The sequence below is a fragment of the Balaenoptera physalus genome, assembly GCF_965194825.1.
Source record: "Balaenoptera physalus genome assembly, chromosome: 10".
NCBI lineage: Eukaryota > Metazoa > Chordata > Mammalia > Artiodactyla > Balaenopteridae > Balaenoptera > Balaenoptera physalus.
The window spans coordinates 82,703,593-82,731,525 of record NC_138889.1 but is presented as its reverse complement, the minus strand read 5'-3'; the positions used below and the strand labels follow the sequence as shown (position 1 = coordinate 82,731,525).

The following is a 27,933-nucleotide window of genomic DNA, read 5'->3' as shown; positions in this document are numbered from 1 at the left end:
TTGCTTGGAAACCTCTTTACACACACAAATAAGTTACCTTATCATTGATCATATGCCAGTTGAGGGATGGTAGACAGAGTCTCACTCAAATCCCAGCTCTTGTTTTATGGATAGCAGTTACTGGAAACACTGTGATACAAAGGACTCTGAGGTCACAGCTGAAACTGGTGGGACAGCCACTGTGCTGTACTTATGTGACATGGACACAGGACAGGGAAAGGCGGCCCTCATGCATCATATTTGCAGTCTTTCTATTATTAAGAAAGCTAAGGAGGATGTTGGTTATGTCTGTTTTGAAAAACATAACAAAGCCCAATTTTTCTATTTTAATGAGTTGCAATGTCTTTATCTGGGGATTTAACTTATTTTATGGATCTTAAAGATATAATGTCTATAGTAGGAGTTTTCCTTTTCTGACCTTACAAAAATTAATAAAAAAGATAACAATATTTTGAAAGAAGACACACAAAGAGAACTTTAAGTCACCATGAGAAGCACCTTCCTAACTTGGGTATGACTATGGGAAGAGGAGAGCTATTATTCTATCTCTACTGCTGTGTTTCAAATAAAAAAACCCAGTCCTAGTTTAATTATAGAGAAAAACAACAATTCCTGAAGTAAAACCATAAAAGTATGTGGCAGAGGCCATCTAGATATACTTCTTTCCTTTAGATTATTGTTAATATTATTGTTAATATTTCAGCTGTATCTCTTCAATTCAGGGAGAAAAATTCCAATGTAACATTTGAAGCATGTTTTTAAAATTTAAGGTTTTCATTAGAAGAGCTTGGTGTATATATGAAGTATTTATTATACTGAAACATGGAGGGAAATGTGTGGCATGTCTGTGGTAAGGCTAAGAATGAACAAGATTCCGGCACTGTGCACAATTATCTGCTCAACCAATCCTGAATAGATCAGACAGTCCCTAAACCGCTGCTCTGAGACGTTCTCTGTGTCATTTCTTGAAGGTCCTGATCGTCTGATGCAAATATTAGCTGCTGCTGCGGTTAATCGGGGACTCAAAGGACAATATGCCTGGATCAGGGACTATAAATCACCAGAAGAATTCTACAACGGTCGTCCTACGTGTGACTTGCAACACCTATAGAACTTGCCAGGAATCCAGCCGGAAGAAGTCTGTTTCATGTCCAAGTAGGCTGCTGTTCATAAGAGCCACCTAAGCTTTTAGCTAGAAAGTTGAAGACTACAGAAAATGATTTTATAGGAAGAAGAGGAAATTCCTCATTCCAGGATTGTAAGTGAACAAAGGAAACCCAATTCCAGAGAAAGGTTGTTGAGGCCATAGAGGCCGAGGGAGTGAGAGGCCAGAGTTGTGGGTTTCTTTTCAGTCCCCTCTTAGAAAGTCACAAGCCCAGGACTGAGAAGTTGGAGGGGGGTGAGGGGGGCGGGCGCAGGGATGATGACTCCAGCTGTGCAGCCAGCCATCCCCACAGCTGCTGAGCAAAGCCGAGCATTTGCGGGTGAGCGCTGTCAGGACACAATCTGTATCACTTTGGTTGCTAACATTATCTTTGTCTCCTGATGAAGTCACTGCCTGTCTGCTTTGGGCTCTGTACCTTGGGTTTCTCTGACAAGACGGGCAAACCTCTAGCACTGCAAGGAGTGTTTTGTTGTTATTTTTTAACATCTTTATTGGAGTATAATTGCTTTACAATGGTGTGTTAGTTTCTGCTTTATAACAAAGTGAATCAGTTATACATATACATATGTTCCCATATCTCTTCCCTCTTGCATCTCCCTCCCTCCCGCCCTCCCTATCCCACCCCTCTAGGTGGTCGGTCACAAAGCACTGAGCTGATCTCCCTGTGCTATGCGGCTGCTTCCCACTAGCTATCTATTTTACGTTTGGTAGTGTATATATGTCCATGCCACTCTCTCACTTTGTCCCAGCTTACCCTTCCCCCTCCCCATATCCTCAAGTCCATTCTCTAGTAGGTCTGTGTCTTTATTCCTGTCTTGCCCCTAGGTTCTTCATAACCTCTTTTTTTTTTCTTCCTTAGATTCCATATATATGTGTTAGCATATTGTATTTGTTTTGCTCTTTCTGCAAGGAGTATTAATCTCCTAGCCTGTTCTTCCCTAAAGCAAATATTCTCTTAAAAATTTTCGAATTTATGTTCTAACAATCAGCATGTTTTATACATCTTGGGCTCATATTCAGGTTTAAAGGAGGTGAACACAGTAGTTCTTAAAGCTTCCCCTTATGACAGAAGCTCCCAACTAACCTATCTGCAGTAGTCTAGCCCTGTTCACTTTGCAAAGTGAGTTTTATATAATTGCATCCAGTGCTGTGTTGAGGGAAACATGAGTCTTTACCATTGTCTTTCTAGTGCTAACATCCAAGGAAGAAAAGGATCACAGGGTGTTTACAGGTACTGGGTAGGTTGCATATTTTGTTTTTATCGGCACTAGAGGAAATCACAGAATGATAACCAGGGTGTCTGTCTGAATACTGGATGCCATTCCTCTGACTTTAATAGGGTAAGTAGAGGATCTGCCCTTGGCCAGGGAAGCAGCTTCAAGGGTGTGCTCTGAGGGTCAATGCATTAAGAATCTATAAAGAAAGCATGGATGTCTGGGAAAGGAATCATCTTCAGATTGAGAACAGATGGATGGCGGTCTGGATCTATAGCAGACACAGCTATACTTTTCTTTCCTTCATTTCCTTCCTTGTCAAGAATCTAAACACCTTCCAGGTCCCAGGCAACCAAATAGTAAGAAAGGCTCAAAGATGTTTTGTTCAATAGCTAGTGTTGCTGGAATCTGGACTGTGGCTGAATGGTGCGACTGTAGGACACCAATGCCCTGAGGGCTCACGTGGCTCCAGTAGATACGTGGGCTCCTGGATACGTAGGCAGGTGTTACAGAAGGTACGTACTGGCCACCCACAATCACTGATGGGTGGTTTTCAGTGTAGGCAAAGACCTTGGTGATTGGCTCAAAATATATAAGCATTACCCCAAAATCTTATGATATTAGGTGGATCTCAGGAAAAGTGCAGAAGGGGAAGGACCTGGAGAGAAGGAGAGAATTTATCCATGTGTTAACTGGAATGCATGGACATATGTAACCAAGATCTTTCTTTACATCTTAAAACTAAACTTGTCTGAGTCATTAATTCTACAGAATTAATGTTACTAAAGTTGCAGTAATATACAATCCAAAAATTCATTTTCCCAGATTTCTAGCTACATAAAACAGAAAAGACCATATACACAATTACATACACTCATATAGCTGCTGCACTCCCCAGTGGAACACGTATATAAATGTCCACACAGAGACCCCCAGAAAGCACACGTGCACAGAGGCCAACGTCCACCCCTCCTGAACCTGGTATGCATGTGGGTCGCCATGAAGTAGGTCGCCCTACTGCATATCTGTTCGATGTCATTCATCTCTTTGGGACAATCTGCAGAAAGGATGAGAGGCGAGTCCTCAGTTACCACTACATCATCCTCAATTCGTACACCAAGACCACGGAACTTCTCAGGGGCATCTTTGTCATCCTCCGGAATATAAATACCTGGCTCCACTGTGATTACCATACCAGGCTGCAGAGGGAGGGAGCGGGGCACGTCTGGGGTGTCGTGGACATCCATCCCGAGGTAATGGCCAACGTGATGCGGGCAGTATTTTCGAGCAGCCTTGAAGGCATTATTTTTCTTAATGTTCTTCATGATCCCCAACTCTTTAAGCTTCTGTCCTATCAGTGTTAGCATCATGCTGTAGACGTTATCCAAGCTTGTTCCAGGGGAGTGGAGGGTCAGACAATCTCTCTGGACTTCTAGAACAGCTGCATAGCGTTCTGCCTGAGGTGCCGTGAACCTGCCATTGACAGGCCAGGTACGAGTGATGTCACTCACATAGCAAGAAGACTCACAACCTCCATCCAGCAGCACCATTTCCCCATCCTCGATGCGTTGATTGTTCTTCACGTGGTGCAGAGTGTTTGACCCATTACCTCCAGCAACCACAGGTGGGTAGGCTAAGACGTCTGCACCACGGGCCCGGCATTCAAATTCATACTTAGCATAAAGAAAGCCTTCCTCTACAGGGGCTTTACTGGCAAACATGGTCTCTATGAAAGCCTGTGATGTCAGCTTCCTAGCAATCTGCATTCGTTAAATTTCTGCAGGAGATTTTTTTTGGGGGGCATTCATATATATATATATATATATATTTAACATCTTTATTGGAGTATAATTGCTTTACAATGGTGTGTTAGTTTCTGCTGTATAACAAAGTGAATCAGCTATACATATACATATATCCCCATATCTCCTCCCTCTTGCATCTCCCTCCCATCCTCCCTATATCACCCCTCTAGGTGGTCACAAAGCACCGAGCTGATCTCCCTGTGCTATGCAGCTGCTTCCCACTAGCTAGCTATTTTACATTTGGTAGTGTATATACGTCCATGCCACTCTCTCACTTCATCCCTGCTTACCCCTCCCCATCACCGTGACCTCAAGTCCATTCTCTGTGTCTCTGCAGGAGATTTGATCAGCCTGAGACGCTGTACCAGCTGCTGCACAGCCCGAACCTTGTTCTTGCTCCTGGCTTTGACCTCTGCCAACCGCTGCATGTAGTCACAGTGGAGCTGTGTGTGAGCGGGCCTCATCCAGTCATACCACAGTGTCTCAGCTTTCAGTTTCGGTCCAAGATGTTGAAATTCTTCCAGCGTATAGGCTTCGTCCCCTCCAGTTAGAGCTGTTGCTCCATCAGTACCAGATAGGGGGCCATCCCAAAGTTCTTGACTGGGATCTCTCTGAGGCACAAAAAGCATGGCCTTGTGTGCTGGTAACTGCTTGCCGGGGAGGCTTTGAAGGACCAGAATGCTATCAGGCTCTTGGAATCCACACAGGTACAGGAAATTGTTTTCTTGGTGGAAAGTATAGGGGATATCATTGCTCATATAGTATGTAGGGTTGGACAGCAGTACCACTGTGTGGTCTGTACCACTCTGCCCTTGTGCTTCCTTGTGGATCAGAGATATTAGTTTGTGTCTACGAAGTGCATATTCCACCTGGGATAGTCCTGGCATCACCTCCCCTGGTCTGAGGAGGTGTGGGTGTGTAAAGGGCCTGGGCTGGCCTAAGTATCGGTTTGGAATCCTCCTCTCTCGGATGGGCTACAGGGAGTACCTTCGCTGTGAACATGACATGCATTCAGAGAGGCTGCGGGCGCTTGCTACTGCGGGAACAAGCTTAGTTGCTGAGAGCAATCAAGGCATTACCGCCATACTTGCGCTTCAGGAAGGAAACGCGGAAAACTCAGGAAATATTTATTGAGCACCTACCATATACCAGGTCCCGAGGTAAGTGCCAGGGATCCAATGGTAAGCAAAATGGTCATTAATTCCCCAATTTGTTCAGTGAGGGGGGCAAATCATTAAACAAATAGTTTCACAAATACATATATAAATGCCATGACAAAAAGTCCATCAACGAGTAGCTATTAAATGCTTACTATATACTCATCCTTGTACTTAGTGCTGTGGGAACTACCAAGAGGGCTTAGATGACATTCATCCTCAACATCATTACCATCCAACTGGAGAACAACTGGTAACATCATTACCATCCAACTTGTGCTCTCTGAAGTGATGAAGGACCACAAGTGCCCATCTGTGTAGTGCAGATGTGGTATGATGGGAGGTCAGCAAAAGAAGAAGCCAATGTTGGAGCACATCGTTTTTAATTTGAAAAAGTAATAAATAATAGGGATATATGTATATGTATAGCTGATTCACTTTGTTATACAGCAGAAACTAACACACCATTGTAAAGCAATTATACTCCAATAAAGATGTTAAAAAAATTAAAAAATAAAAAAAATAAATATATAACATGGTAAAACACATTCAAATCGTACATTAATAATAAGTCTCTTTCCTACCACCAACCTATTGGCTCAACAGGTGTTAACAGTTTCTCGTGCATTCTTCTAGAAATTTTTCATACATTCTTGAGACTATATATATTCCATAAATATTATCCTTGTTTTAAATTCCAATTTTAGTACATAATTTCTATTGCTTATTTAACTCCAGAAGAACTTAAAAACTACAAAGCTAAGATTTATGCATATTTAGAAAATGCAAATGATATAAAAATTTATTCAGTGAAAGTCAAAGCCTCTTCTCAGAAGTAACTGTTGTTGTTTATTGTTTCTTTCTTGAAAAAACTGAATCCACATGCCATCATAGAAATAGAAAAAAAGAAAAGACTTGGTTCATCAACTCATGCATTCAAGAAATAAGACTTTCTTAGTTTCTGCTCACCAATTGAACTTTTTCTGGGCCATCACTTTGCATAGGGAATAGAAACAAAATCTCAGCCAATGTGGGGACCTGCCACTTTCTTCAACATTGTACTTAAGTTCTGAGTGAGCTTACAAAGTACCAAGGCACTGGGACCTACATCATCTGGTGCCATTTGGCTGGTTTTCCATGCACCTTGACTATCGTTGAGACATTCTTTTTCCTATCTGCCTTGCCCTTTTGGGTCACTGCTATTTTCCACCTTTTGCACGCTTCTCTGGGCCCCAGGGCAAGGCTGGAAGGGGTCCTCCTGCCTGCACACACCTTGCTGTCATTCTGTTGTGGGATATTCCTGTCTCCTTCCAAAGTGTCTAGCGTTTGGATGCCTCCTTGAGACCCTATACTGGAAAGATGAGACAGACCCTTCCACTGGACACTTCCTAGATCATTAACCCTTTCTTGTATCTTATCCCTCTACCTCACCCTAACCTGGGATATCTTTTTCATGACTTGTGGCTGGGAGCTGGGAGATCTCTCTTCAAATATAGTTATCCTTTCTGGCTAAACTCTAAATCTTCTCTTATTGGCTTAAGTTTTTAGACACTAAAGCCAAGAAGAGACCTAAAGATGATTTCTACTTTTCTGCACTATCTCATCCCTTCTAGAAGACAATGATTATGGAGATTACTATTACTTAGGTGGTGAGGCCTGGGGATAATGAGGCATAAAATAAAAAAGAGAAACTGTTAATATAAAAAAGTCTTATCCTAACACATAGCCTAAACCTCAGCTTGCTAACTTGCCTTGAAATCCATTTCTGGAGTTTGTGTTGTCAAGTGCACCCAGTCAAGGCACAGTGCCTGTGAAACAGATGGAAAGTGAGGTTGGAGCCTGGGTCCCAGTCTCCGCCTTGCTCACAACCAGCCCTATGACCTTAGGCAAGTGTCTCCCTCTATCAGACTGCAATTTGATCAATTGAAAGATGAATAGGTTAGAGTATGACATTGAATTGAATAGGAAATATCCTTTTGCTAATATTAATGGTTAAGTATTATTCTGTAAGGTATTTGTAGAATGAGTGTGTGTGTGTGTGTGTGTGTGTATGTGTGTGGTGAGTCACAGCGTAAAGTGTATTTCTCAGGGGAGCCGTGATCAGAAAGTTTGGAGGTCACTGGACTAGAGGACACTATCCTATAGGTGTGTAAGTAATTGGCCAACAATTGTGAAAATGAAAGATTTTTGAGATTTTTATAGCTGTGGCCCGCTGGTGCTATAGGCTATGAGGATCGAGCTGCTTCTTCCCACTTATGCCAAAGGAACCCACTTAACCCTCAGTTATTTCTTCTTCTCTAGCCTAACTTAATTTTGTATATTTTTATTCTCTTCTTTTTTCTCTCTTCTGTTTCCCTCTTCCCTCTCTTCCTTCTTTCTTTCCCCCTCTATTTCTCCTCTATTCTCCCCCTTTCCTTCCACCATGTTGCCTTGTGGGTACAGATTTCATTGACATGCTTTCCCTCACGTCAACACTAAAGACATCTAAGATATAGTTAAGGCTTTACAATAAATACTGCAGACCCTTTCTACTCAGTGTGGGCCATTGGCCAGCTGCCTCGGCATCTCCTGGGAGCCTGTTAGAAGGCAGTACTTCAGGTCCTGCCCCAGACTCCCTGCAATAGAATCTGCATTTTCACAAAACACTGTGAGTCTTATGAACATTCAAGTATGAGAAACACTGCTATAGCATTGACCATCTTGTTAAACTAAACGAACATCAGAAAATCTGTCATCACAACCTTAAACCCAATTATCCACAGATGCTTCCCATCATCATGGTCACAGAAGGTGCTCCACTCCCTTGGAAAATAGATGGGTTTAGGGGTGGGGCAGGTGTGGAGACATGGGGGTTTGGATGTCTACATAGGGAAGGTGGTGGCTTTCCCTGGGCCTCTGGACAAAAGGATGTTTACTTATGGAGGCAAACGTCTGGCTGTCTCGATAAATATCAAGTCTTTTCTTGTTTGTCAAGCATGGTGGGTGACGTGGTTTGTGATTTCACGACCTGTTGTACGTTAGACACCAGCTTGAGCACATGGTAGTTGGTTTCATTTGGCTCAGAAAGGGGTATCATTCTACTTGTTTTCCTTCCCTGGGAAACATGGAACAGCAGATGCATCCACTGAGGATGCATCTGTTACAAGGAGGGTGGCAAGTCCTAGATTTCTTGGGACGGTCCCAGGTTGACACCCACTTCCCAGAAAGAAATTATTAATAGTGACCACTTTTATGTTCCAATGTGTCTCCAATAAATTGTGGTCACACCAGTTATAATAGATTCCAGAAGGAAGCAGACCTCTCTAAGGGACAGGGTAAAAATGAATCCAACAAATGGGAGAGAGAAACACCCCTGATTCTATTGGTTGCCAAGGCCCAAGGCCAGAAAAAAGATTTCCCTTCAGTCAATGGCCCTGATACTGGATATTTGTGGGCGTTTTGGTTAGCTGGAGTGTTTTGAGCAATTCCCAGATTAATGCTACTTCTAAGATTTTGCTTTATCATCTTGGTCTAACTTCTGACTTCTCCAGATTTGGTTGTCTTTCTGGCGAGGCTGCCTCCACCTAGGACCAGACCATGTTTTTGACTCCCTTGAACTTCTGTTGCCACCACAGCGAAGAACGCATTTCTGTGAATCTCAGATGGCTTCTTTGGTCTTTGTGTCTCCTTCACACTTACAATAGAGGAGAGAGTGCTCCAAAGAGCTGAAATGCTTTACACTCTAGATTGGGAGTCAAAAGCTAATTTATAAGTGCTAGCAAGGAGGCAAAACATGTTTAGACGAATTTATGGCACTGAAATTCTGAAACGGAAACTAGATTCGACACCAGATGGTTATGAGTGGTAAGATGGAGAGCCCTCAAGACACAAGCTTCCCAGGACTCCCCAGCGTATTCATTTTCAATTCTTCCTGATGCATTTGAAGGGCCATAAAGCAGATCACATGATCCAGTGCTCTAGGCTCTGAAGCTCCTTGCACTTGGCTCCTGCATATTTAAGGTGGGGCTCAGAAAATACTTTTTCTCTTCCCGTCCCACCCAGAAGCCACTAGGCGAACATTCTGGTGGTGCCAATGGAATTTCAGAGCTGAGTTTTGTTTCTCAATCCTGGGGCAGGCCCCGGCAGATCCGAGATGAGGAAGCACAAACAGGTGGGCTCTGAGGGACGTCTACTCTTGGCTGGAACACATTGTGATGCTGTCTCGGGGAGTTGGTATTTATTTTTCCAGTCATGCTTAGTGCTGGGAGGTGTTAGATTTCATTAAAGCCTTCATGACTCATGACCCCAGGAGAGCTTGGATTTCATTTCCTCACCTTCTCAACCCCATTTGCCTTGCTCTTCAAAATGAAAATAGCAAAATCTCTTAGAGTGGGTACTTGTTGAAAGGGATGTGTCTTGATCAATTAGAGGGAAGCCCTTTACAAACTCAAAAGCACCACCTTGTTGGGAGGTGGGATTGTCATTATGAGGAATTTGTTTGTGGAGGTTGATTTTCCACAAATGTTTTTGAATAACCAAACTAAACTTATCTTTCAAAACAGTCCCATTGGAGGCTTGTCTCCTTTCTCAACATTTGCTGCAAATGCAAGGGCTCAGAGAGCATTTGGAATTACCTTTAGAGCCAGTTTTGGAGACACATGAGAGATTTGGTTCCCGTTAAGTTTTACCTCATTTTTGACCTAAACACCCCTGTCTGGCTTGGTCTCCACGCTCATTCATCAGACTTGGTACAAGATGTCAGTTGGCTTTTGCAGAAATCAAAACTTCCCTCCATAGGTTGGAGTCTTGCCATTATTGAGGAGATTTAATAGAGTATTACTAAGACTTTTCAGGCAAGTTCCAAAGGGGAGTTTCAGAAATTCACTGAATTTTAAGCTATGTCTTTGGGACAAGGGTCCAGCTTTAAGAGATGACCAGTGTGGAAGTCAATACTTATTTGGAACACACACACACACACACACACACACTCACAGACCAATAAATATATTACAAAGATCTTAATCATGTCACCTCTTACCATTTCCCTAGTGTATTAACATACAATTATTTGTTATTTGTCTTGTTTTGTTTTGTTTGGGCAAGAGTAGCCAGAAAGTAATCAGTAACTTGTTCATTAACTCATTCATTATTTATTCATTGATTCAGTCAGTCAGTCAAAATCTGCTTGGCATTCGACTTTCAATAGCACAGAAAGACATGGTCACTGACCTGATTCCAATAGGAGAGATAGTTGAACATTAATTAAAGAATCACCCAAATAAATGTAAATAAAATAAGACCCACTGTGATAAGTGCTGTGGAGGAGAGGGACATACATGGAGCTAAAGATAGTCTAAAGGAGAACGTGCCTAGACAGGAAGGATCTGAAGGAGGAGGGGCAGTGATTTGGTGAAGGGGAGTGGAGCGTAGGAGCTTTCCAGGTAGAGCACAGCTTATGTCAACCTCCTACAGCAGGAGAGATGATGGAGCATTGGAAGAACAGAAAGAAGTACAGCGTGGTTGCTGCTCAGAGCACGGCAGGAAATGAGGATGGAGACACCAGCAATGGAGAGACCATATGGGACCTTATAGGCATGGGGACCCCGTGATTTATTGTCTAGACCAAAACACTCGTGAACGTAACATGAAGGGCTATTGATAATGACCCAAATAGGCATAAACTCCAGCTATTCTGGGCAAACCAGGACATATGCTCCTCTTACTTAAAGACCATGCTAGGGATTTTGGTCGTCATCCCAAAAGCAGTGTTCAACAGGGTTTAAGTTTGGGGATGAGAATGAGGGCAGGATCGCATTTCGAAAAGATCTTCCAGGTTACATGGTCAGGACAGGAATGGCGGTCATTTCCTTAATTACCAAGAGTCCTGGTTTGATTTGGATAAATCTTGATGCTCCAACCTCCCTTCTCTGCTCTCATCCCCGTGCTCAGCACACATCTGTGCAGCAGCTGCAAAGCTGGGATTCCAGAGGCTCCGCCTAATTTGTAGAATGATGGGGACGGTGCCTGGCGATGGAGTGCTCCCATTAGGGCTGCTCATGTTCACGTTGTAAGCTTGATGCCTTCCACATGCTCCTGTTTTATTCTGACCCTCCTGGGGTCAGGCCAGTAATTAACTCTTTGGAGGAATTTGGTCCAACCTAGTGTCTTTCATGGCTAAAATTTTCAGAAAAATGGGGCCTGTGCATGTAAATCAATGGGAACAATGTCTTGAACCCACAAGGGGCTTTATTCACATAAGGACGTCTCTTCTTGAATTTCTTCTCTGTCTTTTGTAGAGTGGCAGAATTAAAGGAGGATTTAAGAGATCTGAATTCATTCTTAGGCTCACTGGGGAGTGGTTGTCCCAGCTCTGACTGAGCTCTTCTGGGGACCTGGAGCGTGTCTCCTCCTAGGATGCTGGCCTGGCTTTGCTCACTCCCCTCTCTCTCCATTTCCACCCTTCCAGCCTGAGCTGCCATCTTCTCTCACCTGGACCGCTGCAGTGGCCTCCACCGGTCTCCCTGCTTCTGCTGCAGCCTCTCTCCTATCTATTCTCCACACCGTGGCCAGAGGGCTCTTTTAAAAACAAAAATCAGTCAGGTTGGTCCCCGTTTAAGCCTCTTAACAGCTTCTCATTGTCTTCTGATTAAAATCCACTCTTCTTATTCTCCCCACAAAGCTCTGCTTTCTACCTATTTCTCCAAACTTCTCTCTCATTGTTATCCCCCTCACTCACTGTGTTCCAGCCCCAATGCCTTCTTTCGTTTTTTCAGACACACAAACTCGTTTTTTTGCCCCAGAGCTGTTGCCTGGAACACTCTTTCCATGACTATGAAACTGGCTCCTTATTCCTTAGGCCTCCACGAAACGGCACGTACATGGAAAGGTTTTTCCTGGCTGTTTGCTTATAGCGGGTCCCTCTTACTCATCTTTGTCCTTTTATTGTTTATGGCATACAACTTGTCATTTTTTGTTAGTTTCATTGTTTGTTTTGCTTCAGCCTGTCTCTGAGGGCAGGGACCACGACTGCCTTGCTCACGGCTGTATCCTCAGTACCCAGCACGGTGCTAGCATGTAGTAGGTGTGCTCAGTAAATATTTGTGGAATAAATGAACAAATGACAGTGGATTACTTGTTTAACAGCTCCATTTACTATGAAGTAATTTCTTTCTTTTTTAAAAATGAAGTAATTTCTTATTAGAACCTTATATTCATGGTTATCTCTGATTACTGTTCTCTTTAGAATTCCCTTTTCCTAATGAAGCCCCTTCCTGCCCCCATATTTGAAGACCATTATCTTGTCCTTTCTAAAGTTTCTTTTCTCTCTTCAGAAAAATCCCTAGATCTGAAGTTACCATACGATCCAGCAATCCCACTCCTGGGCATATATCTGGAAAAAGACAAAAGGTCTAATTCAAAAAGATACAGGCACCGCAATGTTCACAGCACCACTATTCACAATAGCCAAGACATGGAAGTAACCTAAGTGTTCATCAAAAGATGAATGGATAAAGAAGATGTGGTACATATATACAGTGTAATATTACTCAGCCATAAAAAAGAATGAAATAATGCCATTTGCAGCAACATGGATGGACTTAGAGGTTATCATACTAAGTGAAGTAAGTCAGACAAAGACAATTATATGATATCACTTATATGTGGAATCTAAAAAATAGTACAAATGAACTTATTTACAAAACAGAAATAGACTCACAGACATAGAAAACAAACTTATGGTTACCAAAGGGGAAGGGGGCTAGGGATAAATTGAGGATAAGGGATTAACAGATGCACTCTACCATAAAAAAAAAAATCCCTAGTTCTTTCAACTCTTACCCTATAATGTGCTATCTTCTTTGATGCATCTTATTGTTCTTTCAGCCTATCAAATTCTTTTTGGATTCAGAACCTGTCATCTACCATAGTGGCTATGCTTGCCACCTCCTGGGCCATTCACACATTTGATAAATATGCTAGCTAAGAAAGTATGTTGACTGTCCTTAGGGAGAGCCCTTTCTTCAGGCATTAATAACATAATGAGCCCATGGAAAAAATTAGAGACATTTCCATTAAATAGAAAGCCAAGAGTTAAATGCTTCAACTAAGAAACAAAATCTGTCTATAGCTGTCTAGGTAACATTTCCAGTTGGACGCATTGCCTACTTCACACACTGAACATATTTGAAAGGAAAGTTATAAATTATGATACACAATAGTAGGTGGTCATTTAAATGGTGGTTTTGCAGACTATGTCGCAACATAGAATAATGATTCTGCTATGTGATATATGGTAAATGGCAAGAGCACAATGCAAAATTATGTTATGAGCAAATTTTCTTCTCTATCTTGAAATATGTGGCTTTCTCATTTATAATGAAAAACATACATTTAGACAAAGGCTTTACTTACATTCCCCTCATAAAATTCAGTGCTTTATATTAAAGAACCTGGCTTTCTCACAGAAATAGGGATTAGGAGATGTTCTGTACATACAACTGGCAGAATCAAACCCCTTCTATCTTATCACTCAGAGGGCTTAAAAATATGTTTGTGTCTCGTTTTCTAAGTCTGTGGTTTCTTTCTTTTGAATGGTTCTGACACTGTTTTTCTATGCAGCTTATTTTTAGGAAAAAGATGTGAAACAGGTAAAGTTTTTTTTTTTTAAATTCCCCTTTTCCTTTGACCTTTTCTCTGGCCTCAGGTAATGACATCACACTGTCCCTACCAGAGCCACTGATTTCATTTCCAGACCTCCTCTTCCTTCTCCTGACCTGTACCAAAGCTTACCTGTCCTGAGTGCCCTTTCCTCACAGCATCTATCTCTGTCTCATTATGCATATTTCCTCAACGCCAAAAGATTATTGATCATTATAAAAATCTATAAAGTTCAGAAAAATATAAAGAAGGAAAACATCACTCATTGCTCAATCACCCAGAAAGGGTCCCTCTATTAAACACACACACACACACACACACACACACACACACACACACACACACACATAAACACACATCAGAAATCATTTGGTTTAAGGAGTTTATGGATGGTAATGCCTTAGTCTCTCTTTCCCCTGTGGTAACTCTTTCTCATTCCAAATCAATAGTGGTCTTTAAATTCCTGATACTGGTGGCCACTCTACTCACTGTAATAGGGCGACCAGAGCATTTTCTTAGGAAGAAGGGCTGTTTGCCTTCTTCAGATGAAACCAGAAAGTCAGCCACTTACTCCATCTTCTTGGAAGTACATCCCTTCTCCTCAAGACCCCATGTGGGGAAGATGCAACCTAATACTCTTCCCCTATTTGTTCATTCAATTACGCATCTCAGTCTTCACTTCCCACTCCGAGGCAGCTCTCCAACTCCCAATGATGTTTATTAGGGACAGGCCACCCAGCTAGTCTAAGTCTTCTCTGGATTCCTACTATACTTTATTGTCTCTTTTGATTGCCTTTTGCCAGCCTTACATTTTCTTTGAGTTGTTTCTTATAAAGAAGACCTGCTTTTCATCCAGACATGACTCCAAGGGCCAAATCTGTGCCTTACCCAGGAAAATCTCATTTAATCCAAATTCTTGAGGCCATAAGGCTGGTGCATTTTACTGTAAATGTACACTCAAAACAAATTGAAATTCCTCCCTCCCACCCCCAGAATGTACCAAGATAACATTCTTCTTTCATACCTTCATAATAAAGACTAAAGAACATCATGAAATTTTCCATATTTTTAAAGTACTTGCAGTTTCAGCATTCTGGAAAAGGTTCTTATTGCCTAAATTTGACAGTTGAAGCAAGAATATAGGATCCAAGTTTGCATCATTTCTCTTATTCTTTATCCCCAAGACTTGACCTTTAGTCATCAACAGCACTTAACATGTCCAAGTCGATGATGAAAATGACGATGAAAGATGATGTCAGTGGAGCACGAGCTTCTCAAAGTCATGCAGGACCTACTCCTGTCCAGGAGGGATAGGAGGGCAGCAGCCCCAGATCAGGGAGGTAGATGCAATGAGCTTCCAAGGAAGAGTGTAAGTCACATGCAACCTTTCATGCAGCACAGGTGGGGTGGTGCATTGTGGTGCTGCGTCCCAGAGATTCATCTCTTGACTAAGGGCAGAAACTCATTTCACTGTAGTTTTTTCCCCAACATCTATTCATTCATTCTCTTTTGAACTCCTCTGGGCATATGATTGAGAAGCTACTGTTGAACATGGAATGGGTGATAATATAGAATAGAGATTCAGTTTGGCATATAGAAAGCATTCAGTAAATGGTGGCTGGGTAAATTAGTACACACATTTGAACCCTCTAATGTCTTGAGCGACCTTGGAAAGCTACTTAACCTCTCTAAGCCCAAGTTTTCTGATCTGTAAAATGGGAATGTTAGTACCATTCTTATAGGATTGCTGTGAGGATTAAATGAACAAATGCATGTAAAAATCACAGAAAACGGTGATTTTTATAAAGTAAAATTGTAGCAATAGTAGCAGTAATCCTTGTAATAATTGTTATTACTGTTTTTGGTATGTAATACCAATAAGATAAGATGCCTTCTAGTTATATTTTGGTATATTGAAATTTTTATTATATTTCTCCTCTATTGTCACAATCTAGTTGCCCAGTACATGTCTGAGTACACTGAAGGGTCTCAATCAATGTTTGTTGCTGGACCCTTCCAAAGACAAAATTAAAATCTCTTCCTTTCATTCTTTGTCTAGCCCTTCAAACCATACAGCCTCCCTCATTAGTCACTGGATTATCGCAGGGAATGTGATTAATGGTGGCAAACTGTATCCTGTATCCTGTATCCGTTTTGTACTTATTGCTCTTACAATGGGCTATTCCTCCTGGTATTCATGCTCTTCTGTTGTCCCCACCCCCCCGCCTTGATTCTGGGCTTGGCCAAGTGACTTGCTTTGGCCAATGGGACAATAAATGCGATGCAAGCAGAGGCTTGTAAACACTTGCACATGGGAACATGTCCTCTAGAAACACTTCCTCTTAGCATCCAGGCTCCAGGCTGCAAACAAGCTCCGGATCGACCACACTGAGTGATGAGAGGCCAATGGAAAGACGCTAAAGTATGAGAGCCAAGTTAGACATTCCTGCCTCAGCTGAGCTCACAGCTGAAGGCAGCACTTGAATGACTGCTACACTCTACCCTCTAAGGAGCAGATAAACCTCCCAGCTGAGCCCAGTCACCCCACAGACTTGTGGAATATAATCATACATTGTTATTTTAAGCCATCAAATTTGGGGTAGCTTTCTTTGTAACGACAGATAATGGCTATGCAGTCTCTTCCCTCCCTTCCTCCAGAACCCATGGGCAGACCAAATGGAAGCATCCCTCATATATGTCCCAAAAATACCTTGGTGTTCACAGTAGTCAGCCCATGTCTAGCCTGGGAAGAGATTATTCATTTCCTCAGATACCTTCATTTTACAAATGCAAATCCTGAGGCTCAGAGAGAAGAAGTAACTTGTCCAAAATCACTAGCCTAGGTCTCCTGATCTAGCAGCCAATGTTCCTTCCATGAAGAGCCTTCAGAATATCTTTGGTTTCAATGGGAATCTCAAGCCAAAATCATGTCATAATGTCCAGTTTGTATACAACAGTTTTTAGCTACTCACACAACAATCTCTGTTGGCTGGACATGATTCTTTTCTAATTTGAAAAAGAATAATCTAATTACCTCATGAGAATCATGTTGTCTGTGGAAACAAATAGCTAATTTAACACAGGGAATAAAGTGCTGGCAAAAATACAAATGCGTATCTCAAGAAGAAAGAGAAATGTTAATAATTCACACCGATTCTTGTTAAAGTTGCACTAGGCCTTTGAGAGTACACGTTATGCCTTACCTACTTCTGCAAACACACTCATTCAGCACCTCTCTATTGGGCATTTCCCTTGTGCCAGGCACTATGGTGGATGCTGGATATACAGTGAATGAGATAGTCTTAGACCTTGAGAGCATTTGAGACGAAAGTGACTTTTGCGAGCTCACAGAGCTAGTTAGTGTTAGACCTGGGGCTATACCTGAGGGCTGGGTACCATAGTGCCTGCCAACCAAACACATGATGGCTCTCCGGAGATGTCTCTCTGGAGTTGTCACTTATGCTTAATTTTAGTAAGTATGGCCTTAACAGGGGACATTCTCCTCAGGCCTCTATCTTCTTTTCAGATTATGGTAGTGATTTCTGAGGGCTATGTCATAGTTTACTCTAAGACTTCCTTTTATGTGTCAAGAAAAGCTTTCTTGTAGATTAGACTCAGCTCTTCTCTCTCTCATTCATTAGGGCAGGGGTATGATCTGTGCTATAGTGTTACAGTTTCATTCCTAAGAAGCCTTTTTAGTACAAAAAATAATCTTAAAAATCATTTTTTCAAAGAGAAAGTGTGGGATTTGGGGCTGGAGCATTCAGACTCACAACAATAGGGTAATTTTGCCCACAGGCATTTCAATAATACTGGTGTTTTTATAGCTTTAAGTCTATAGTTATAAAGCTAAATATCCCTAGGTAAATCCAGCCTTCATTACATCTAGCTTTTGATCAAGAGGAATGGCCTTTGTTTTTCAATCCTCATCAAGACCATCATTGGCACAAAGCTTCTTAGCCATTTTTATCACATTTTCCACCCATTGTTGGATAAACATATCCCAAAGTCACTCAAACAAAGCAGCTGACAGCAAGTTTTTTTTCCTCTTTGTCTGTTATAATGTTAGTTCTAGCATTACAACCATGTGCATAATGGAAATCATGTGTCCCATTATTTATTTGACAAATATTTTTTGATGCCTATGTAGTCAGGCACTGGGCCAGGCACTGGGGATATAGTGGTAAGCAAGCTAGACAAGTCCCTGTTGTCATGGAGCTTGCATTCCAATAGAGGAGATGGTCCATAAACAGAAAATACACAATATAATGTCATATGGTATAAGTGGTAGGGAGAAAAATAAAATAAAGCAGAGAGGGACCAGAGACGGGATCAGGCTGAATCTTGGGAATCATTGAATGGACTTTGGATTTTCTTTTGAGTGTGATGGAAGCCATTAGAAGTATTTGAGCAAGGGAATGACCTGGTATGATTGATATTTTAGAAGACATCCCTAGCTGCTTGAGAACAGATGACAGAAGGTTCAAAGAGATAGCTGGCGAGAGGTAGGAGGCTGTTACAGCCTGGGTTCCTCCACAAAGCTGAGCCCAAAGCAAAGGCTTGTGTGTAGATAGTTTGTTTTGGGAAGTGATCCAAGGAACAGAAGTGGAGGACTAGGGAGTATTAGACAAGAAAGAAGGCAAAGTCAATCCAGTGCTGTGGAAGATGCTGATAAACTCTGTAGACACCTGGGCCTATATCCCACTGGGGACCTCTAAGGCCAGGTGGGGATACACTTCTGAACTATTCAGCTCCTGCCTCCATTGGTCCAGGGTCATTCTTGGGGGTGTTAACTCCCTTGCAGTGGCAGGTTTGGGCATAAGGCAGGATGACCGAGTGATTCCCAAGAGCATCCGACATTCCAAGCAGCAGGAACAGAGCAAGAGTCTGTGCAACAGTTGGTACAGTGAGGGCAGGCTGTATTCAAGAGGCATTTGATACAGAAGTTAGTGCAGTGAGACGTGATGGGGCCTCAGGATGGCAGTGATGAGGTCATGAGGTATGGTCAGAGCCATGGGTTTTATCCAAATTACTTAGTGAAAACTTGCATTGGAATAGAAGTATCTGTATTTTCGCAGTGAAACAGACCATCTTGCGTCTGTGATGTTATCTCCACGTTCTAGGCCTGCTCTCATTCCCACTCACACAGCTACCCATTTTGTAGGTGTCAAAGTTTACTATTTAAAGCAAGGAAATGGATGAAGATTTAATAATCTGCAAACAAGTCTCTTTCACCTTATATGTCTTCTGTGTTTAAAATATTTGATAGATTGTAGAGGCGAATGAAGGCAATGTCATGGGAATACACTCAAACTCGCCATATATTTGGACAGGAAAGTGCACTTTGGTTTAGACAAATGTCTGAAAGGGTAGAAGACTTACAAACAATTTCAAAAATGTCTGTTAAAAGTTAAAAAACAAAAGATTATCCCTCCATTGGTCATGGTTGTTCAAGTTTCTTATATCATACTAACCCAAGGCCAGGAATACAAATTTCATGGCATGAAACTCAACATTTGGAAAAATAATATGCATTAGGGCATTTCTCAGGAAAAGAAAAACATCTGTAACTTGTTAAAAAAAAATCTCCTTTTGGATGAAGGTGCCTAGGAGAGTGATTCTGGAGAAGAGCAGTCCCCGTATTAAAGGGGTGGAGTTGAAACACATTATGGCATCAGAGGTTGCTGTGTGTCCTCTGGGAAGGGTTTCAGGATACTCTCAGGGAAACCTTGTCTCCCTTGCCTAGAACTTGGCTCTTCTGCATTTTCATCATTGTCTCTGTGGCCATCTCTCCTCTGTGTACAGCTCTCACCTGGTTTCAGCTACTTTTCTCTCCTCGTATCCCTTCATGCCTAGAGGTCATAATGACCTTCTGTTGGGTAGTCCCTGGATCCATCACTTATACTTGTTCCCTTAATTCTGCCCACACCTTTTGTAAACATTCTATTTCCCCTTTGAACATCTGTACCTCTTTGATTACTGAGAGTGACCCTGTGCAAGTTACGTAACTATTCGGTGCCTCTGTTTTCACATTTGCAAAATGGGGTTGGTATTAGTGTGTATCACATGGGATTGATTGTATATGTTAATTTGTCTAAGTCCCTAACAAAGTACTTTGCATGTAATAATATAGTAATTGTATTCTTTATTACAGTAACAATAAGTAAATAATGTTTCTCATTTAATCCTTAAAATAACTCTATAACGTAGGTATCATTTTCCTTATTTTACATGTGGAGAAACTAAGACCTAGTGAAGTTTAGAGAACATAGCTGTGTCTCAAAAACCAGGTCAGATTCAGAAGCTAGATTTCACCTCATTGCATAAAATGAGTTTCCTCCCTAGTTAAAGAAGAGAGAATAAATGGTAAGATTAATAGCTTGGAAAAAACATACTGAAATACCCTGGTGATGATGGACTATTCAGCAGATTTGTTTTTAAAGAAACCAATCTCCTAGAAGTGACTTTGGATAGTAGAAAGAACATTTATCAATGTCATGTCAATCATGTCTTAAAATATGGCTTTCCAACCCCCCCTCAAAGAGCTTGTCACTTATAGTTTTATTTCTTTAAGCCAATTGTTTTTTTCTTTCCTTTGGTTTATGGACCTTTCCTTTTTAGTATGCTTTTATGTCTTTGAGCCTTGATTCTGGTAAAGGACTATTTTCATCTTCCTTATTGCCCACTGAAAAGATCTGATCTCACTCTAATTTTCCAAGGTAGGGCTTTTGTACCAATGGAAAAGTGAAACTGGAAGGGCTCAGTTTCACATTAAACCTTCACTGAAAAACCTGACTGTTGTGTGAGGGGAGACAAAGAGACAATGAATGTAATCAAACTGGATTTGTCTAAGCCAGTGATATAGCATCTCCTGAAACTTCTTTTGAAGGAAATAAATTCCTTTTGGCTTCTACAGCTTGGGGGAGGTATTATCTTGCAGACTGAAAACAAAATGATGGGCCCCAGACAAAGATAACCTGGTAAAATGTGTGTGCCAAGTTCTAGTCAACAGTATCCTCTGCAGCCACTGAACCAGAAAGAGGAAGTGCAGGGTGGCTGTGTCAGAAAGGAGATTGGCCAGAGGTATCAAGAATGATGGTTCTAGATATCAGCAAGATAGCCAAGCAAGATGTCCTTCGTTCATATTCCACCCTCAACAACAACCATTTGGCATCCATCCACAAACAAAAGTGCCTTTATGGGGGCTGTGGGATCCAGCACCATATGCCAAGGGACTCAGGAAAAGTATCACCCACCTGTGCATTAGGTAATAGTCATACAGACCTCAGTCTCAATTGTAGACCCTATAGTGGCCTGTGAACCAGCTCCAGGCCCTCCTGGCCATTGTCTGGGAGCCCTGGAGAATCAGAGCTGTCTTAGACAATCCCTCATGGATGAGAGAGTCTTTGTGGATGCTCAGGAGTCCAGCACAAAAGTTCCAGCACACCACTGGAGCAAAAACGAGCAAGCAAGCAAGCAAACAAACAAATGAGTCTGGTAGCTTTGGAGAGGGTAAGAGGGCCAGTTTGACTTTACTTGTCAACCCTCCCCCAAGGCAGCACAGCTCAGTGCCAAGAGAGCCCGTCTCAGCTGTGATTTCTCCTGGGGTATGTGAGGGGGAAAGAATTTGAGTGAGCACCCAGCTCCCCAATTGTGCAAGACTCTGCCAAAGAGGCCCACTTCTTTCTCATCCCACCCAGAAGAATTAGTATTGTTAAAATGTCCATACTACCCCAAATCAACTATAGATTCAGTGCAATCACTGTCTATGGTATTCATCATAGAATCAGAAAAAACAATCTTAAAATTCATATGGGACCACAACAGACCTCGAATGGCCAAAGCAATCTTGAGAAAGAAGAACAAAGCTGGAGGCATCACACTTACTGATTTCAAACTATATTGCAAAGCTATAGTAATCAAAACAGTATGGAACTGACATAAAAACAGACACATAGATCAATGGAACAGAATTGAGAGCCTAGTAATAAACCCCTGAAGATACAGTGAACTAATATTTGACAAGGGAGCAAAGAATACTCAATGGGGAAGGAATAGTCTCTTTAATAAATGGTGTTGGGAAAGTAGAGGAATGAACTTGGATCTCTATTTTACACCACTCAAAAAAATTAACTTGAAATGGACTAAAGATCTAAATGTAAGACCTGAAACTATAAAACTCCTAGAAGGAAACATAGGGAGAAAGCTCCTTGACATTGGTCTTGGCAACAATGTTTTAGATATGACACCAAAAGCACAAGCAACAAAAGCAAAAATAAATGAGACTATATCAAAATAAAAAGCTTCTACACAGCAAGAGAAATGATAAACAAAATGAAAATGCAATCAATTGAATGGGAGAAAATATTTGCAAAACATCGATCTGATAAGAGGTTAATATTCAAAATACATAAGAAACTCATACAACTCAATAGCAAAAAACCCAAACAATCTGATTAAGAAATGGAAAGAGGAACTAAATAGACATTTTTTCCAAAGAAGACATCCAAATTGCCAACAGTACGTAAAGAGATGCTCAACATCACTAATAATCAGGGAAATGCAAATCAAAACCACAATGAGATATCACCTCACATCTGCTAGAATGCCTCTAATTTAAATAGAGATAATAAGTGCTAGAGAGGATGAAGAGACAAGGGAATGCTTGTACACTGTTGGTGGGAATGTAAATTGGTACAACCACTATGGAAACAAGATGGAGGTTTCTCAAAAAATTAAAATAGAAGTACCATATGATCTAGCAATCCCACTTTTGGGTATATATTCAAGAAAATGAAACCAGGATCTTGCACATATATCTATACTCCCATGCTTGTTGCAGCATTATTTACAGTAGCCAAGATATGGGAACAACCTAAGTGTCCATTAATGGATGAATAGATAAAGATGAGGTTATATAATAATATTCCATTGTATGTATGTGTGTGTACACATATGAGAAAGAAGGAAATCTTGCCATTTGAACAATATGGATGGACCTTGAGGGCATTATGCTAATGCTAATGACTTGAGGGCATTTTGTGGTGAAATAAATCTGATAGAGAAAGACACACTGTATGATATCACTTATATATGGAATCTAAAAAAGCCAAACTCATAGAAACAGTGGAATGGTGGTTGCCAGGGGCTGAAGGGTTGGGAAAATGGGGAGACATTGGTCAAAGTTCTAACAAACTTGGATTTAGAAGATGAATAAGTTCTGGGGATCTAAAGTGCATCATGGTGTCTGTAGTGAACAGTGCTATATTACATATTTGAAAGTTGCTAAGAAAGTAGATCTTAAACGTTCTCACCACAAATAAGAAATAGTAATTATGTGAGGTGTTGGAGGTGTTAGTTAATCCTACTGTGGTAATAATTTTGCAATATGTGCATGTCAAAATGATGTTGTACACCACAAACTTACACAATGTTAAACATCAATTATATCTCAATAAAGGTTAAAAAAACCGATTCTGTCCTAAAAGGGTATTGAGGGTAGAAAATTAGAAATTAATTAAATGCGAATTGAGAAAAGGTATACACACACACACACACACACACACATATATATATATATATATATATATAAAATCTCCCAAGGAGAAAAATTATCCACTTGAATCCTAACAGGGGAAAGACTAGATAGCATGAGAGAAAAGCCAAGCATAGTACATTTGACTTGACAAGGCTTTGGACACAGGTCATTATTCACTTGTCTCTTTGTATAAATTCATACCTAATTCACCAACCTCCTTCCTTTCAATATCCCCACTAAACTTGGCTGGTATGGGGTGGTATCTGCATTAGCACATGCCAGGGGCATTTTAATAAGAAACAATTTTCACATCTCAGTGACAAGTACGCTAAAGTTTATTTCATGCTCGCTTCATGGTCCAAGGAAGATCAGTAGAACAGATTTGCAAGATCTACTGCCTTTTGTCTTAAAAACTGTTTAACCAGTCCTTTTTCCCCTCGCGTAAACTATAGGAGCTGTATAACCAGGAAGAGTCATTGCCAGCATGGTTGTTGTCGCCCTCATCACCAACACACCGCCACCAACAGGGGAACAAGAGCAACTACCGTTCACTGAGTGTTACTGTATATCAGTTACCACGGCAAACGTCGCACATAGTTTATCTCATTGATCCTTTACAAGGAATGAAGGAGTGATCATTAGAAGGAATGTATTATTTACTCCCATTTAATAGGTTAGGAAACCGAGGCTTAGAATCACATAGTAAAGTGGAGCTGGAATTTAGACCCATATCTATTTAAGTCCTAAGTTTTATATTCTTTACCACTTCTTACGTATGCTTTACCATAGCATGTGGTGTCATGCTATGTCTTAAATATAGAGAAGAAAATTGAAAAAGGTAAAAGGAGACTGTCAATCCAATTCACTTTGCCCTTAGAAGTGGAGAAAGCACTGGAAGATTCAGTTAATTCTTAGGAAATGAATTCATTGTCACCCTGGTCCCTAACTCCTGCAATCTGAGTTTGCTAGCACACAAGCTATCTCTTTTCCTCACCTACCCAGCAGTGAAACTCAAGCCTTTCCTGGATTTGCATGGAAGCCTCACTCACACAAAGCCATGTATGTATTTACTAGATTTTACTGAAATTCTGAGACATGGTTGAGGCATAGAAGAACAGTTTATGTTGTCAAAAAGCAAAGAACTTCAAACTGAACATCAGGTATCCCTGTTCCCGGACACCCCTCCCCCAGGCCCCGGGACTTTGCACTGGGTGCTTCACCCTAGCTTCAGGCCAACTTCTCTCCTGGCCCCTTTCACCTTCTGTCCTGGATTGCTCCCCAAACTCCACATTTTTCTTATTCTGTTAGGTAGAGCCATTCTGTTTTCTCCAGCTTCAAATTCACCTTCACGTTCACCTTTGTGAATCCAAATCATCAAGGTACTCAATAGAGCAAAAGTGCTTTCTATATAACAAATTCTACCTTGCCTCGAAGACAGATGGTAAAATTTCCTGTCCTACCCTCTCTAGAGCCACCACCCTGGGGAGACTGGGCTCATTCCTGCCAGGACCTGGCAGAGGCTTGGATCAAGGCTAGCAGTAACCCTGGCATCCCACCCATCTCCTGACAACCTGAGTCAAGCAGATCCCCTGGAGACTAATTTGACTGGGTCTGGATCTCTGCCTCCTGCTACTTCTGGGCTGGGCTGAGGTTTCTGGAACCCAGGGGACTGCTTTGGGTTTCTGGGCTCCTTAAAGGGCATTTATCACCTTATGAAAACTGCTTATTGAAGGAAACAGTAGGACAGCTTCCCCTTTAAGAGTTTAGCCATGGAAAGTTTGATCCACCTGGGGAGTTTGGATGCGGAAGCCTGTAGACTTTGAGATGGTGGGTCCAGCCTGGTTGGCAAGGCAGTAACAAGGCCAGAGGGAAGATGTAGCTCCTCAAGCTCTGAGGACAAGTTCCCAGTGCTCAGGAAAGCCCAGTGAGGGCTCTGTAAAAAATAATGACAGCAGTTAAGCCTTTCAGAGGTCCAGCTTTGAGTTGAAATTCCAGATTTTGCTTTTTTTATTTTCCTCTCTTGAGGTTTGGCTCAACGCTTTTTCCCCTCTCCTGGGGTCCTGTTGACACATGAGTGTTGTTAAGGCTTCCTGAGGGTTGGGTGAAGGGTGACCATGTCAAAAAGGAAGGCTAATTGGTTGGAACTCCCCCTCCGCCCAATCCAGCTGGCCTGAATCTCCTTGGTTTTTAGTTCTTCCTAAAGGGTCTTGGCTTTGGTAGCCTGCCTCTCTTTTCAAAATAATTAAAACCAAAGGAATTCAAATTAGGTCTTTTCTTGCTGTCAATGCTGTTTTTCCCTAGTTTGTGAGGTAGGCAGGAGCAGGGTGCCATTGGGACATTTTGGTTCCCTACCTGGACCTGGAGCCCAGTTAAGTCCTCCTACAGAGTAATTCTAGGTGGTGACATCCCTAAAGCAGGAATGGCAAAGTCTGGGCACATGTGAGGCTCTTCCAACTCCCAAACTTGTGACAGAAATTACTAATGGACCATGGCATTTTTTTTTCCCCAGCTAAGCCTGGGCAGAATTTCATGAGACCTCTTAACACAGCTGTCGCAGCAGCTACTATTAGTAATCGAGGTCAGCATAGTTGTCCTAACCCTAAATTGCTCTGAGGCCCAGAAGGCACTGCCTTCTTGGTAGGGGCTTGGCCAAAGGCAAGGTTAATTGGATAAATTATAGGTTTGCTTCTCAATCTACCCTAGGCCTTCAGGGCTTCTCCTACATTCCTTTTTCTCTCCCCCATTTACCTCCACACCTCCTCTCCTTCGAAATACCCCCTAGCTTCCCAGGGGAGGTTCTCTGATTTCCAAGGTACCAGCTGTCAGTGAGGAAAAGACCCATCTCATCCAACTGAGACTCCCTCAGCCAGAAATTTATACCACTTACAGGGAATCTTCTGGGTTAGGCCCGCAGTTAAAATGAAAAACATGTTATCTAGAAGAAACTGAGCTGTTTAGAGTTTCTGGAATGTTGAGTGGGTGACAGCAGAGTGGTTAAGACTCAGGGTGCTGGGGCAGATAGAGCAGGACTCAAATTGCAGCTGGACCACTTGCTGGGTGACCTTTGAGAAGTTATTTGAACCTCTTGAACATCCACTTTCTCTGCAGTAAAATAATAAGTCCTTATCTTCTGTTGCATTGTGAGGATAAAATGAGTTCACGCCTGTAAGGTACTTGGCATAGTTTGGCAAATTCTGGGCACACATGTGAGTCACATCCCAACATGTGGCAGATGTTATTAACAGACCAAGGTACTCAATAAATTTGTGCTGATTTTAGCCTCTACATGTTGTCCAGTTGACAGAAAAGGTGACATTAGTTATCCAAGGTCACACAACGAGTAAGGAACAGAACTGGGCTTTGATGCTTCCTAGTTTACCTTAGAACAGCTATGCTGCTCTTCAGTTTCCTGGAGGGAGAAGTAGTTTCCTCACTTATAAAATGGACATGATATAATTTATCTCGTGTGTTATTGTAAGGATTAAATGAGCCAGTGCTTGTAGCACCTATCATAGCAGATCAAGGCTTGTGTTATCACATATTTGTTATCAATAATGTCACGTTTTTTCTGAATCTTCTCCTCCTCCCCAGCATCTAGCACTGTAGTTGGTACATCCCAGGTGTTCCGTATGTGTGCATAGCTCTGTTGGGGCAACATATGGTATCGTTACTCTAGTAAGGGTGGAGGGTCAGAGGACTGTTGGGACCGAGAACTCTGGCTGACCTTCTGACAACCTCATAAACAATTCCAGGAAACCTCTTTCTAGCTACCTTGGGAAAAACTTGGAGAAGTAGCTCAGCCAAGCAAGGATCAGAAGCTTTTCCTCATCCCTGCAGGGTCTCGGCCATTTGTAGCTATCCTGTAGGGGCTGGCCTTCTAAAGGGTCAGTGAGATAAGACCTGTTCTTCTTACGTACATGAGGGAATAGCTCCTAGGCCTCCTGTGTATGAAAAAGGCAGATGATTGAATCCTGTAGGAAAGATCTCATTAACTATTGTGTCTCTACTATTAACACCCAATGCCTGGAAAAGAACTCTTTTGTTGAGATTGTTAGGAGAGGTGTGTTTTGTCACTGAGAGTTCCAAGAAAAGTAGAATACCCCGAGCTTTGGTCTGAACAGTACTCAGACAAACGTTAAGAAGATTTATTATCCAGATGATTATACTTCCCCATCCGTGGGAGGGAAATCACTATGATTTGGGTAGTTTTCCTTAAGCTCTTGTGTTCATTTCCTTCTTAAAAACATTTTAGCTCCAGTGATGGCAACTTTATATCTCTATTGGCCCAATGAAAGCAGTATACCTTGCTTCCGGTCTGCACATATCTGTTATTCTTCACGGTTCACCTATTTTTTTTTTTTTTAAGAAGTTAAGTTTTTAATTCCCAAGTAATGGCAGATTTACAGAAAACTTGCAA

General features: G+C 41.7%; 1 long non-coding RNA gene and 1 pseudogene across 5 annotated transcripts in view; both read right to left on the bottom strand.

The window, feature by feature from the left end:
• LOC309667798 overlaps nt 1–27,933 on the bottom strand; it is a 177,574-nt gene that overhangs the window by 101,048 nt on the left and 48,593 nt on the right. The gene's annotated exons all lie outside the window — the stretch shown is intronic.
• On the bottom strand, nt 24–5,245 carry LOC309667790 (xaa-Pro aminopeptidase 3 pseudogene; annotated as a pseudogene). The gene is made up of 2 exons: nt 4,488–5,245; nt 24–4,131 (listed from the first exon to the last, which is right to left on the bottom strand). The product of its transcript is annotated as a xaa-Pro aminopeptidase 3 pseudogene (transcript).